Source organism: Musca domestica, unplaced genomic scaffold (assembly GCF_030504385.1).
Source record: "Musca domestica strain aabys unplaced genomic scaffold, Musca_domestica.polishedcontigs.V.1.1 3, whole genome shotgun sequence".
NCBI classification, from domain to species: domain Eukaryota; kingdom Metazoa; phylum Arthropoda; class Insecta; order Diptera; family Muscidae; genus Musca; species Musca domestica.
In genome coordinates, this window is record NW_026712299.1 from 11,640,863 (window position 1) to 11,656,623 (window position 15,761).

Here is a 15,761-nt window from a genome sequence, read left to right on the forward strand (position 1 = left end):
TTGGTATTCATGTATTCATTGTCGAACATTATGGCATAACGCTTTATATTTCACACTCCAACACCGAAAAGTGATATGTTAAGAATCTTAAGCTGGGTACTAAGACGGACAGACAACAACAAACAAATATGAAAAAAAAAAACAAAAACGAAGATAGCAGCGATAAACTTAAGCAGACACATTCTGATAGATATACACATTAAGAAAAAAGCTGCTAGCTAACAAAATTTGCATATATTGATAGTAATAAGGTACACTGTGAGAAAATGAGATATGTACAGGAATATGATATGAAAATAATGAAGATGGTGGTAAGACACACACTGTTCTGGATGCTATGCAATTTCGCAAAATCGATTTTTATTATGGCAGAATTCTAATTTTCTTCAAATTGCTCATATTGCAATAAGGCGGACGGAGTCAATGACTTAGTCCAAGTGGAATATTGGAATTACTTGTAAAATCGCAACTTTAAAAAACGTCGTAATAAGCCCAAAATTTTGATAAATCTCCGTACATCTCAGTATTTTACATCGAAAGTAGATGAAGCGATTTATGATTGGTCATTTAGGTTTACTCCTTTTGGTACATCGGTCCAACTCTTGAATAATGCTGAATGTCAGTTTTGATCCACATTTCGAATATCAAGTATACGTTAAATTTCTCAGAAATGAAGAACAGACATAATTCTCTCACTTTTTCAGACTTCGAACATAATATTTATTTAAATTTAAATATATAGGTCTAATCTCTCTACAAAAGTTAAACTATTTAAAAAAATCGGAAGTTTCAGGAAAATGTTGACAAAAAAATCGTACTTTTTTAGAGTCTTAAGAGTTCATGGCTAAGTATAGTGGCTTTTTTCAAATATTTCAATTTGAAAAATTAAAAAAAAATATTTCAATGACTTTCCCAATTTCCAGGAATCGTAGATAATTAAAATATTTTTAAAAATATATTAATTGTCCAGGAATCGTTAATTTAAAAAAAATTATTAAGAACTTTGAGTGATTTGCGATTTAAAAAAAAAAATAAATCTTAAATAAATAAATAAATTCTTTAAATAAATAAAATTTAAATGAATAAATAAAAATTTAAATATATATATATATTGTTTTTAATTTTTTAAGGCCCATAGGAATTGTGGATTTGTACAAGTATTTCTAGCATCTTCACTCGTGGAGTTTTAAGAGAAATGTTTAACGATTCCTTGGAATCCTAGATTTTTATAAATATTATTAGAGACACCTAGGAATTGAGGATTTCTAAAATAAAAAGGCTTTGGACTTTTAAAAATAAAAAAGGAATGATGGTTTTTTAAAGGATTTGTAAGGATTCCCAGAAGTTTTAAATACATTTAGACTCCCATCGATTCGTTAGACATCGTAAAATATGTTTTAAGGTCTTCCAAGCTATATATACAGGGTGAGATAAAAGAACTGCAACAAAGTCAAACGCCATAATATTTACATTTTTTTTTAATTTTATTGACCGAAGGCAAAAATGTCGGAAATAGCATCAAATTTTAGAATACGTTTATATTTGTTCGAATTAGTCACCTTTAGCACGAATTATGGCCTTCAAACGGCCAATGAAACCGTCACACGCTGTCCGAATGTTGCTCCGGGGTATTTTGGCCCATTCCCGGCGAAGCGCTTGCTTGAGGTGATCGACCCTTTGGTATTTTTTGGGCCAACATTGTTTTCTAAAATACTCCAGACACAATAGTCCAACGGATTGGTATCCGGAGATTTTGGTGGCCATTGTGGGCTGGAAATGAAGCGAGGAACCTCATTTTGTAACCATTCTTGGGTGGCGCGTGCTGAGTCCTGTTGGAATGTGCAAGATCTGCGGTCAAAATGTTTGCGTGCCCAAGGCTTTAATACACCCTTCAGAATATTTTCGCGATAATATTCAGCGTTTATTCTGATGCCACGGTCGAATAAAACGAGCGGAGAGCGACCATCGGCTGTTATGGCGGCCCACACCACACCATGGCCGGCGCTTGAGTTCTGGCGGCCGACCGAAGTTGGACAAATTTTCAGCTGACCTCTTTGGCAAGTAAACACGATCATTTTGTTTGTTTACAAACTATTCTGCTGGATAACGAATGTTTTCTCATCGGAGCGAACCAAATTCGGCAGTTCTCCACTTTCGGCCAAGCGAAGCAACTCTTTAGCTCTTTTGAGTCTGTTTTCTTTCTATTACGGTGTAATTCTTGCACTTTTTGGAATTTCAATGGCTTTACCCCGAACTTATTTTTTAATATTTGCGATATGTTCAGCTCACGAGCCATTTTTTGGCCACTGCGACGCGGGTTTCGATCAAGTCGCTCCTTTACTTTTCGAACCATTTCTGATGATGTTGCTGTTTTCTTCCGTCCACTTTCTTGACGTCGAGCTATGCTACCAGTATCACGGTTACGAGCTATGGTACGAGACCCAAAAGATTTATTCACATTTAAATGCTGGAGTGCTCTAACGATAGCCACTTGTGATTTTCCAGCCAAATATAAATCACACTATCACGCTTGAATTCCATTACGAATAACTTTTTTTCTGGAAAATTCTCATCAAAATGCCTTTGTACCCTTGTAAATAATATAATGAGCTGTCACTGGAATAATTTTAACAACTGTCGGACGACTGGTTTATAAATCACAGCAGTCTGTAGATTTCCGTTTTGGTATGGTCCCCATATAATTGTTACCTCCACTTTATTTTGAAAAATTTAACTGCATTCTCCAACCGATCTCACTTGTATTTACAGTTTTAAGTTGAACACGATTGAATCCAGATACCTTAATTTAAAAATATTTGTATATAATGGTGGAAGGTATTGAAAGTTTGACCTGACCAAACTTAATGTTTTCTTACTTATTTATACTTTTTTTATTTTTTAAGGACCTTCTAAGTGAATTTTTGGATTTTTACCAAATCTATTTCGAAGACTTCCTGAAAAATAATTGGGGATTTAAAAAAATATATTTAGGTGGCTTTTTGAACAAAATTTTTGATGTTTTTAATTTGTTCTCAATTTCCTCCAAAACAATAATCGTGGATTTTTTTAAAAAATATATTTTTTCAGGGGGGCTGAATTGGGGATTTTTAAAAATATTGTAAAAATATTTCACAAGTATTATTTAGCCAATAATCGTGAAATTTTTAAAAAATTATGTCCTGAACGTAAATTTTAATTTTTTTTCCTTTGTAAAAATATGATTTTTTTATAAAATATTTTGTAAGTTTTTTTTTATTCTTTCTTGCGATACATTTTTTTCTGAGAATATTCGCTGTTTTCTTGTAATTTGTAAGTAATACACACCACATGTTTTGATTGCAGATGGTTAGCCCAATCGAATATATCATTCGCAAATTTTCTGATATATTCTAGATTTTTTTATGCCTTTTTTTGTATTCTTCAGTAGTGACTTCTCGATTGATCAATAAATTTTTCCTTTTTATACCCTCCACCATACTATGGAGGGTATATTAACTTTGTCATTCCGTTTGTAACTCCTCGAAATACTCATGTCAGACCCAACAAAGTATATATATTCTTGATCAGCGTAAAATTCTAAGTCGATTTAGCGATGTCCGTCTGTCTGTCTGTCTGTCTGTCTGTCCGTCTGTCTGTCTGTTGTAATCACGCTATCTTTCGAATAAATTGAGATAGATGGCTAACATTTTGCACACATGTTTATTTTTCCAGTAGGCAGGTTAAGTTCGTAAATGGGCCATGTAGGTCCACGTTTTCATATAGCTCCCATATAACGGTACCTCCGGATTTTCGGTATTTCGATGATTTTAGCGACATTATTCACGGGAATTGTTTCAAATCTGGTATTTGAAGTTCCACATGGATACTACACCCTAAGACAGAAAATTGTCTTTGCAGGTCCACGTCCTCGTATAGCCCCAATATAACAGTACCTCCCTATATTCGGTATTTTGATGATTTTAGCGACATTATTCACTGGAATTGTTTCAAATTTGGTATTTTAAGTTCCAAATGGATTCTACACCCTAAGACTGAAAATTGTCTGTGCAGGTCCATGTCTTCGTATAGCCCCCATATAACGGCACCTCGCTATGTTCGGTATTTTGATGATTTTAGCGACATTATTAACCGGAATTGTTTAAAATTTGATATTTGAAGTTCGTTATGGGAACTACAGTCTGTGACAGAAAATTGTCGGTGCGGGTCCAGTTTCGAATTTGAACATGGTAATGGCTTATGACAAACAATGCATATGTATGTCCACGTCGTATAGACCCCAACATAACGGCTATATTCGGTATTTTTAAAATTTTAACAGAATTTTTTAAGGATTTTATTTTTTGAAAATTTCCAAATTCGTTGTAAATGGTGGAGGGTATTAAAAGTTCGGCCCGGCCGAACTTACTGCTTTTTAACTTGTTTACTTTTCCAATTTTGTTCCCCCTTAAAGGGAATAATCGACTAGAAGAACACCTTTTTCTCTCACTGCATAGATTCCCATGTCTCCATGATGATGCCTAAACTAAATACCAACAACAGCTTGACTTCCAAATCAATGTACAAATCATATTTTGTGGCCCGCATACTTCCTTTTTTTCTTAATTCATTTTACTGCCAGGCACACATACATGCCTATATATACATATGTCTACACACAAAAGCCATCAGCTTTAGGATTTAACACTTGCTGTTATTGTTACCGTTGTTGTTGTTGTGGTTGGTTTAGTCGGTTGGCCATCGTTTTGAGATGCCATCAAATGAATGTCTTGTTAATCTATGAGCCAGCGCTCTTAAAGAGAATGACCGCAACCTCCACATCATCTTCATCATCAACAACAATGGCGCAAAGGCAACGGCAGTGGCAGCAGCAGCACCCGATGAAACAACAGCAACAACAACCACAAAAAACTACCAACCATGACTAGTTGTCGGTATTAATATAATAATTTAAATATTTTATTGTTATTACATCTGATTTAATTATAGCAAAAAGCCTATGTTTATTTTAAAAGATATGAAGCAGAGAGCAGAGCTGGCAATAGGTATGGGTGGAAGGGGAGGCTGCGAAGGGGAGGGGAGAGGTGTCGAGCAACAGGAAATTTAACAAAAAGCTAAAACAGATGACATGACGTTGGAATTTTTTTGTTTTTTTTTTTTTTAATTCAAATATTACCCGGCGTGAATGTGTCAGTTTGGCATATATGGACGGTATTTTGTAAAATAGTGTTGCCATACTTTTGTTTGGAAATTGAGAAAAATGCCAAGGATTTGAATTTTGGGAAATAAAAATACAGTCCAGAGCCACAATTCTCGTTCTATAAAAATGTTAAATTGAAGCTATTATAAAGGAAAGAAAAGCCGAATAGAAAATTTCTCATTTACTTATGTTAAAAATTCTTAATAGCTTAGGTTTTAATAATAATAAAAATTTGACTTTTCAAATATATAAATAGAAACATAATACCAATCTACTTACCTTTTTTAAAAATCCTCTTTTACAAATGTTATTTTTCATCCCATGTTTCAGACTTGTTTCCAATTATTATTTTCTTTTTTTTTTTGAAATCTCTCGACCATTTTTATTTCTTCCCAAAAAATCCCAAAAGTGGCAACAATGCTTGTTATTGTGTATATGTATTTAGTTCTTCGATCTTTCAAAAAAAAAAAAAAAAAACAGCTTAAATCAATAGCTGTAGATAATTGTGTTGGCCGTTATGGGGGCTTGGATATGCTTATGATGAAGTTGTACAAGTTAATGTCAAGATAATAATACATTATAAGGGATTAAGATATACCTTTCAGATCGATCTATAAATTAACTAAAAACTAGTAAGACAAACAAAAATCGATGAAGATCGAGCACGCGATTCTCTACACTAATACACACACAGACATAAATTTATAAATGTATTTATTTTAAATCTATTTATTTTGGAGCGGATTAAAGAAAACATTGCTACGAGAATGTTAACGAAATTATTGCTGAAGAACAGTTCCTAGGGCCTGACTCCAAAATATTAGGAACAAAGAAAAAAATCCGTTAAATATTCTGTTAAAATCTTAAGAATACAGAATATACGGAGTTACCCTTACATTGGGGTATATACGAAAAAGTGGATGTTCATAAACAATTTTTGTCATAACTTGAAACAATTCCGAGGGAGGTTATATCATAAACCATTAGCAACTTCAAATACGATATTTGAAACAATTCCGGTGAATAATGTAGTCAAAATTATCAAAATACCGAATATAGGGAGGTACTATTTTATGGAGACTATACGAGGAAATAGACCTGCACAAACAATTTTCTGTCACAGGCTGTAGTACCCATTACGAAGTGCAAATACAAAATTTAAAACTATTTTGTTGAATAAGGTAGCTAAAATCAACAATATACCGAATATAGGGAGATACAGAAAAAGTAAGTGGGGGTATTCGAAGTTCTGGACCTGCATAGATAAATTTTTGTCATAAATTTAATTTTAGTAAATTATATTAATAAAAAATGAGTAGGATTCGAAAAATAATGACTCCAATTTATTCTGAGATTGAGTATTAAAAAATGTCAATGTAATAATAACAAACAGTATTTTATTTAAATTTTTGAGACACTATTATTTAAATTAAAATAAAACGAGTTACAATGTTGTTTATCAATGGCAATGTCTGTTTATCAAAATAAATGTTGACTTGCGTTATGATTAATTAAATGTTTACCCCGAATGTTGGGAAAGGTATAGGCCAATATTTTTTACCTATTTAACTATATCAACTCTTCCTTCAGTCTATATCATATATTTAATAATTTTTGGAAAATGTTAAAATGTCCGTGCTGTTCCAGATATAGCGGCCTAATGTATTCGACTTCGTCTAATACTAATAAAAATATGGGATGCAAAATTTAATGAAAATTTAAGAGGAATTTATGCGAAGAGGTGTTAATCAAAATGTTAACCTGTTGTGAAAAAGAAGCCAATATAGCATACATCAGATCTTAGATTGAGATAAATATTTAGAGGTTCTAGATGTATCCCATCGTCACACCAGATCTTGGGTAAATAGAATGTAGTGCTCCGTTCTATCCGTCTTTCATGTGAGATCTTGTGTGGATTGAAATATTGAGATGCTAGAAATTTGAAGTCATTCCAACTCCCATGTCACATTTTATAAAATTTATAATTATTCAAAATTTTGACCCTTTGTGTGGAATGTACCAGAAGGAGTGGTCCGATACATTCCATATTTTCACCTGGTGTTGTTCTCATAGAAATAATGGAATGTGCCAAGTTTGAAAGTAATCGGATGCTCATTTCGCGTTTTATGAACTTCATAGATATTCAAAGTTTTGACCCTTTGTGGGGGATGCACTAGATTGAATAAACCTCTATATTCCATCTTCACACCAGACCTTGGTTTAATAAAAATATTTTAATGTGTACAATATGAAAACAATTTGGCTCTTACATCACATTTTATAAGAGTTATTGATGAAGTACACCGATATTGACCGTTTTCGCACCTGACCTAGCACTGATGCAAATATAAGGTTTTGCAAAGTTAGAGCAAAATCGGATTATCCTTTGTCTCTTTCTGTACAATAAAATATTTTTTTGAACTTTTCGTTTTGACCAAATCGGATACTCCCTTCGAGAGTTATCGTGCTCACTGCCCAGACAGACAGACGCACGAACGGACGGACATCGCTAAATCGACTCCAACTGTCCGGAAACGGCTTTGGTTCAAAGAGACCTAGAGTAAAAATACCAAATATCGGGAAGTGCAATCATATAGCGCTATATAAAAACGTGGGCCTGACTTGTGAACTTTTAAATAATTCCCTTTAAAGGTTAAAGTCTTTTTTATTACAACTTGAACTGATATAGCAGTCCTCGCATACTGGAAACGTAAACTACCAATTTACAGTAAATTAGGGTTAAAACTATGACTAAAATGCCAAAAACACCTAAAATCGACCAGCACCGTTAACCCTCATCTATGCCATACCGTGGACCTAAATGAACCAATTTCAGTACCAAAAATTCAGCGGGTGTATATTTGTATGTAAAAATGTTATATATCGACAGAATTTAATCAGGAATGTTAATCAGGAATATATACATGTTGTGCGGTCTAAAATGTAGATTTCGAGGAATTATAAAGGGAATAACAATAACAAAATGCTGGAAGATCAACTCCTCTTGAACATTATTTGCAAAGCAGAATTAATCCAAAGATTCTCTAAAAAATATTTTTGGTTTTTACGATTTCTATTCTCTGACATTTTTTGAACATATCGAAAATAGAGTGAATCGAAATTTTTTCCTCCTTTAAAAATAGGAACAATAAAATACAAAATCTGGTATAGCTGTTATATGAGGGGTTACACCAAAAGATGCGCCCATAACAACATTTTCTGCTGGTATTTTTTTAGAGAATGTAAATCCGCATTGTATTCTCTAAGATTCCTCCAAAATTTTCAAAGTTTGACATACTGTGTATAACATTAAACTGTAATAGGCTTCTAACTGAACCCAAAAACGTGTATTCTATACTTATTCGGGTAGGAATTAGTTTCATTAAAAATTTTAAAGTAGTAGAGGGTATATAATGTATGCCACTTTCTCTTCGGGTCATATACTTTCCAATGCTTAAAAAAATGAGTTTTACTCAATTCATACAGGCAATGCAGCAACATGTTTTTTGAATACCTTAAACCTTCCTGAATGGGCATATAACGGAATTTTTTCGAGCAATTACTTTCAAAACAACACCGCTTTTGATTGCCAAACAAAAGACTTAAGCAACAAACGCGAAAATGAATAAAGTACCATTGGGATAAGGACCTATTAGACAAGCTTTTAAGTTAATAACACACATTGTCAACATTGGATTGGATATAGATTTTAGCAATACTTCAGACCAGACATAACTAATTAAATATTGCCGTTTCTTTCTGGCTGCTCCTTTTGTTGATGTTTTTGGCATATTTAAATTTTCCACTCACCAAAGGGATGGCAAAATACAAATTTTATCAAAATAAAAAAACAGGACAATACAAAACATTTTAAATGCATTTAACATCTAAATTATAGTCACACCAAGCAACTTTAAGCCATTGGGGACCCTTAGTAAGAGTGAATATTTTCATATATTCACATCAGACTTCAATTCTGATTCTAAAACCAATACCGCCTCCAAATGGGTTAAGAAAAAAAAAAAACACAACAAATGACTACACACCATATTCTCCGTATCAGCAGGTAGCATTAGAGGATAGGTTTTTATATGGCTTTTATTGGGCATTCAAGTAGATTTTTATTTGAGGGTCAGCGCTTGGCAAAAACGAACTCCAGATATATAAGTTTAAGTATTCTGTGAAAATTAATGAATGGTTTTTAAAGTGGGTATGTTGGAAACAACAACAGCAATATAGGCTCCCACTTGTCCTCTCTTTCGCCCTCTCTTTCTCATGAAATGGTCTATGCCTGCTGACAACATTCAGCGATTATCAGACAGGATGTTTTATAAAACACAATCATGCCACCGCCGCCACCACGACCACCATCGCCCCACACTCTTAATTTTCGCCTTTAGAGGCCAGCGAGTAATTTAAGAAGCTGTATGGTGGTTATGTTTTGTTTGTATAGCTGATGTATCTTTTTTATTGCTGGTGTTAGATTTGCACACACGAGTCGTGGACAAAAAGTCAAGGTTGGTCAAAATCACAGACACACACACACGGGCGAACAACGAGGAATGGTCATAGCCCATGTTAGAAAAATATGCGAAACATCAATGGCCGGTAGAAGGATGCTCATTTAAGTTTTATATGAATCATTTGGTGTGTGGAAATTTTTTTGTTACTCCGGTGATCTGTCTCGAGATTTATAGGGGGTCGTTTTTGGCCTCTAACAATATTAATCTGGTCTTAGGATTTGGCATGCTTAAAATGTTTTATTTTCTTTTTTTTATTATTATATGTCATTTAAATTTCATGACAACACTCAGCATCTTGTGGGGGTATGATTCATTTACCCAATGCCTGTCTGCTGCCTCTTAAGAGTTATCAGCAAAAATTTAATTTCAATAAATTTCATTGATGTCATTTATAATGATTTGTCTGGCGGTCTGGAGAAAAAACAAAAAAATTGCAGACATGCAAAAAAAGCGAAATCATTAAATTATGTGGGAACTGTTTGAAGAACGAATGAACGAAAGTGAAACGATATGCCGAATTGAAATCAATTAAAAATTGATGACATTTATAAAAAAGACTCAGGCGACCTCCATTTTGAAATTGAACACACCCAAGTTTTTAAAGCTTGGAACTTTATCCCCAGACCTTGCAACTCAAGCAAATATATTAGTCATGCAAGTTTCAGTGAAATAGTTTTGAGAATTTTATGTGAAAAACTTTTATTTTCAGTGGGAATCTGCAAAAATAAAAAAAAAAACAATAAATAAAAAAATAAATATCAATCTTTCACCTAATTTAACAGTATTTTTTGTTTTATTTCCTTTACAGTTTAAATTATGTCGAGGATTGAAAAACGAAAGCAGCCGCAATAATGGTTAGGCCATAATTCCCAAAAGGTAAGCACGAATACTCAAAGACCTAAAATGGTAAAGACTAGACAAAATGCATTTTGAGCAAATGGTTTGTGTCTACAATACATAGAGTAATAGCTCATTGCACAAACATGATAATATAAAAACCACAATTGCAGAAACGAATATCAAATAAAAATTGAAAAAAATCCAATATTTTGGTAACCAAATTATATTCCATAGACTTTTTCAAAAATTTGCATATTGCCTTAGCGTTTTAAATCAGTTAACATTTGTAACTATGTTGTTATGATATCGTAACAAGAGAGGTATTTTCACAGGGTTACCATATCTTGACTCTGTCTTGTCCTATCTTTACACTTCTATGTCTTTGGAATACTATCGATTAGTGAATAAAGACGGGAAAATTCCTCTTTAAAATTCCTATTTTTGGTACTTGTAGTTTCTGCTAAAAAAGGATTTGTGGCTAGAAATTTAAATTAGATATTTCAAATAATATTCAACAAAGCCGCAATCTTATGTTCCCCGTATTCTTTCAAAAGTTAAAAAAAAATTAATATATATTTGTATATATTATATATATTATATATAATTATATATATATTATATATAATTATATATATATTATATATAATTATATATATATTATATATAAAAAAATTGTAATTCCTCGAAATACTTATCGGATTTTTTTCAAATTTCTTATTTGAAGATCTTAGTGGGTACTACAGCCTATGACAATAAAAAAAAAACGTATGCTGGTCCATGTCTTCGTAGTCCCCTTTTACCCGTTTTTATTTAGGCGGTATTTTTTGACGGATCTTTTTTTTGAAAAATGTCAAGTTTCTTAAAAATGCTGGAGGGTTTTAAATATTAAGCCGGGCAAACAAAGCTGCCTTTTTGCTTGTCTTTTTTGCGGCTGGGAGTTGTTTGCAGGGTCCTTTATATCACAGTAAATACGGGGTAAGATAAAAAATCTGCGGCAAAGTCAAGCGCCACAATTTTTACAGTTTTTTTTTTTAATTTTATTGAATGTAACCAAAAAATGGTGGAAATAACATTAAATTTTAAAAAAAATTTAGATTTTTTCGAATTGGTCACCTTTGTCACGAATTATGGCCTTCAAACGGCCAATGAAACTGTCTCACGCTACCTGAATGTTTAATTTGTCCTATTCTCGGCGAAGGGATTGCTTGAGGCGATCGACACTTTGGTATTTTTTAGTGCCAACCTTGCATTCTAGACACAATAGTCCAAAGGATTGGTATCCGGAGATTTTGGTGGCCATTGTGTGCTGAAAATGAAGCGAGGAACCTCATTTTGCAACCATTCTTGGGTCCAAGGCTTTAATACACCCTCCAGAATATTTTCGCGATAATTAATATTCGACAATTATGTTGATCGATTAATTCGAGCGGAGAGCGACGATCAGCCGGCCCACACCATCACCATGGCCGGCGTTTCTGTTCTGGTGGCCAACCGAAGGTGCACATTTTCAGCTGACCTCTTTGGCAAGTAAACACGTTCGTTTTGTTTGTTTAAGAACTGCTGGACAACGAATGTTTTCTTATCGGAGAAAACCAAATTCGACAGTTCACCACTTTCGGCCAAGCGAAGCAACTCTTTAGCTCTTTTGAGTCTATTTTTTTGTGTTAGCAAAAATATTTGAATGTGTGCAATTTGAAGAGAGTTACATACTTATTTCGTTTTCTTTGAGTGTTTTGTTTTCAAAATCTTGAACCCTATGTGGGGAAGGTACCAGAAGAAGTAGACTGATCTCTACCATCTTTATAACAGATCTTGTGTTGATGGGCGGACGGACATCTCTAGATCGACTCCAAATGTCCTGAAACGGATTTGGTCCAAGGATACCCAGTGTCTAAAACCGAGGCACTGGTTTGGGCGTATCAAATGATATATACCCCTTCTAGCGATATGTCTGAGGGTATATAAAAATCTTGTTTATAGATCTATAATTGTGGCCTTTATAGCAACTGCAGCAGTTTTTTCATTTTTTTCAGGTTTTAGTCCATTTTGACTCCTAATAATATTACGATCGTCTACAAAAAATATGCTTATATTCTGTCTCTATCCCTACCTCCATGCGTGAGGATATGACCATAAATACAGCCTGTAGCGTGATCACAAATAACATGGACAGACGGACACACATGCATAGTAGATCGATTCAGCTCGGTGAGACCACCATATGTTATATGTCGAAGACCAAGGTTTCTAGGTGTTGACCTAATCAAGCTTATAATACCCCCAGTGTTGCAGGATATAAAAATATTATCCTCAATTTTGCTTCGAACGAAGGAATTAAAAATATAAAATATAGACAAATCAAAAATCTAAAAATTTTTTTTTATGGAAATAAGGTATAATTATACCCTACAACACTATGTGTTGGGGGTATTATAAGTTTGATTGGGCCAAAAATTATGTAACACCTCGAAATATTGGTTTCCCACATAGGAAGGTATATATGGATCTTCCTAGCTCGCCGAACTGAGTCGATCTAGCTATGTATGTCCGTCCGTCCGTCTGTCCGTCTGTCCATGTTAATTTGTAATCACTCTTCAGGTCGCAATTATGGCCCGATCTTCACGAAATTTAGAATGGAGGTGGGTCTGGGGTCAGAATAGAACCCTATTTCTTTTGGAGATGATCGCCAAATGTTTAGGGGTTGAAATGGACCAAATACTGAAAAAATTTCGGATTTTGCAGTAGCTATACAGGTCGCAATTATAGACCAATCGACGCGGAATTTCGCATGTAGCTAGAGTTTAGGGCGGGGAAGAGGCCTACCAATTTGGGTGGTCATCGGATAATATTTAGCGGGTAAAATAGACCATATCTTTTGTGTTGAAAAAATTCAAAATTTTTCATTAAACCGCGAATATTTTAAATCCCGGCTAAATCACAAAGCCATGACAAGGTTACCTCTGATCTTTACATTGATGTTAACATCCAACAAATCGGATATATAGCAAAATATGTGCGATATATATGTCTATCAAAGAAGATATGCTTAAAAGATCTCTTATATGTCGAGAACGGCTGAACTGATTTCGACAGTTCTCATTAATTCAGAATGACCTCTTGTTAGGAAAGAAAAAACGTCCAAAAAAATCGCATAAAAATATCCCTCTAAGGATGAAAATATTGATTTTGTAACATGTTCTCATATTTTTTCAATTTTGTCATATTTTTGGCATATTTTCATTTTGAATTAAACATTTGGTAATATTTCTACAGCTAACAAAACTAAGTAGTTAGGATATTAGGATATCATATACAGATCGCATTTATGGCCCGATCCTTACGAAATTTTGCATGGGGATAAGATGAGGGTCAGAATAGATGCCTACCCTATTTGGAGATGATCGCTATATATTTAGGGGTTGAAATGGATCAAAAAACTGCCAAATTGTCAGCAGGTCGTAATTATCGCCCGATCCTCACGCTCATTTGAATGGGGGTTACCGCACATTGCAAAAGCCAAGCAGTTTCGGATGGCCATCCAAAAATATTCAATGTGTGAAATAGTTTGCCAACTTTTGTAGACTAAATACGAAAATGAAAAGACGCATTTCTGACTATTTCGTTAACGCTGATTTCGTTGAAGAATATAGCCAAATGTCTGTATCTCCTATAGATGCGTTTCAGTCAAAAACCAATAATAAATGTTAATCTTTTGCCACTTCTGAGAGATTGTAGGTCTTTGGGAAATATTGGTTCCAAATCTAGGAAGACCATTTACCAATAAATTGGAAATGAGCAAATTCGTTTAAGTTGCTATTATTCGAAAATTAGAGAACGAAACCTGATGGTTTTCTTTTATTATTTGTCACAATATCTTGTGGAATTCTTTCGAGTATCTTGTCTATATAAACTGTATCGTTTATTATAGTGTTGTAGGGTATTCAACGGTCGGCCCAGCTCGACTGTAGCCTTTGCTTACTTGTTTTAGTTATAGGCTAGGTTTATTTATATTAAAATGTCATTATTGCTACAGCATTACCATCTATCTTATTTTTTCAAATTTTGATCTGATTACAAAAGACGAGGGATACTTATAAAATGGGTCTGAAATCAAAAACTAATGCCTAAATTTTTCGAATTTTTTTTTAATTTTTTTTTTAGATTTAAAAATAAAGTCACAATTTTAATAATTTTTAATACCAAAAAATATACAAAAAATATCTTTCTCTATTCTAAGCCTTTCCGGTTTTTTAACCAAAATTCGTGTATGTGTCTTAAGTCTTTTGTTTTGCACAAAAACCATAACCAACAAATACATGTTAAATTATAGACTTACAAGAGCCATTTAAAACAATGTCAACTCATTCAAAATCTTAATTAAGTAAATAAAGAAAAATGTGTACAAAAACAATATTTAAAAAAGAAATATATTGTTGTTGTTGTAACACACATGATAAATAAATCCCCAAGAAGAAGAAGAAGAAGATGCGTGTGTGTGTTTTATTGGTGTGGTATTAAGGTCAAACTAATATAAGGCCTATTTAACAATAACATTTAACAAAAAGAAGATTTTTTTTGGACATCATCAATCAATTTGAAACAATACAAAAGAGCTGAGTTGTTCTTGAAATATGCTTTGGCAGAACACGAAGATATTCAAACTATAGATAGTAACCAAATATAAATACATTTGAGTTATGGAGGTACATATATGCATACATATGTTTATTTGTATGTATGAAAGTTATGTTAAATGTTTTGTAGGTTGGTTAGGCTTAGTATTCTAAAACAGAAAATCGAGTTCTGTCTGAGTTGCGTAGTTTTTTTTTGAAATATACTTAAAAATTGTTGAATCATTACTTTTTTCTGTTCATTTGTTTGTTTTTTAGTTAGTTTAAGTGTTATTCACATGTGTGTGTTGTCTTCATTTGTTTGTTTTCATTGTTTCTGCTTTGGTTTATTTGGCTAAGCCTAAAGTATCAACTTCCCGAAATCGTTTGAAAGTATGAAGTTTTCTCATAGCTCTTTTTAGACCAGAGATGAGCTGTCATACTGCATTTTATACATACGTTTACAAATTTATACGAAATTTTCTCTCAATGAAAGACTGTTTTAAATAAAAAACAAGTAAAATAAGCTATAAGTACGGCCGGGCCGAACTTTGAAAACCCTCCACCATTTGGAACGAATTTGGTAATTTT

At 33.3% G+C, this 15,761-nt stretch overlaps 1 protein-coding gene across 1 annotated transcript in view; it reads left to right on the forward strand.

Moving 5' to 3' along the window:
* Positions 1-15,761, forward strand: part of LOC101891451 (cadherin-related tumor suppressor) — a 626,314-nt gene that overhangs the window by 8,565 nt on the left and 601,988 nt on the right. Inside the window, exon 2 of the mRNA XM_059124554.1 lies at positions 10,529-10,596. The gene's annotated coding sequence lies outside the window, so the exon portion shown is untranslated. The remainder of the gene's footprint in view (positions 1-10,528; positions 10,597-15,761) is intronic.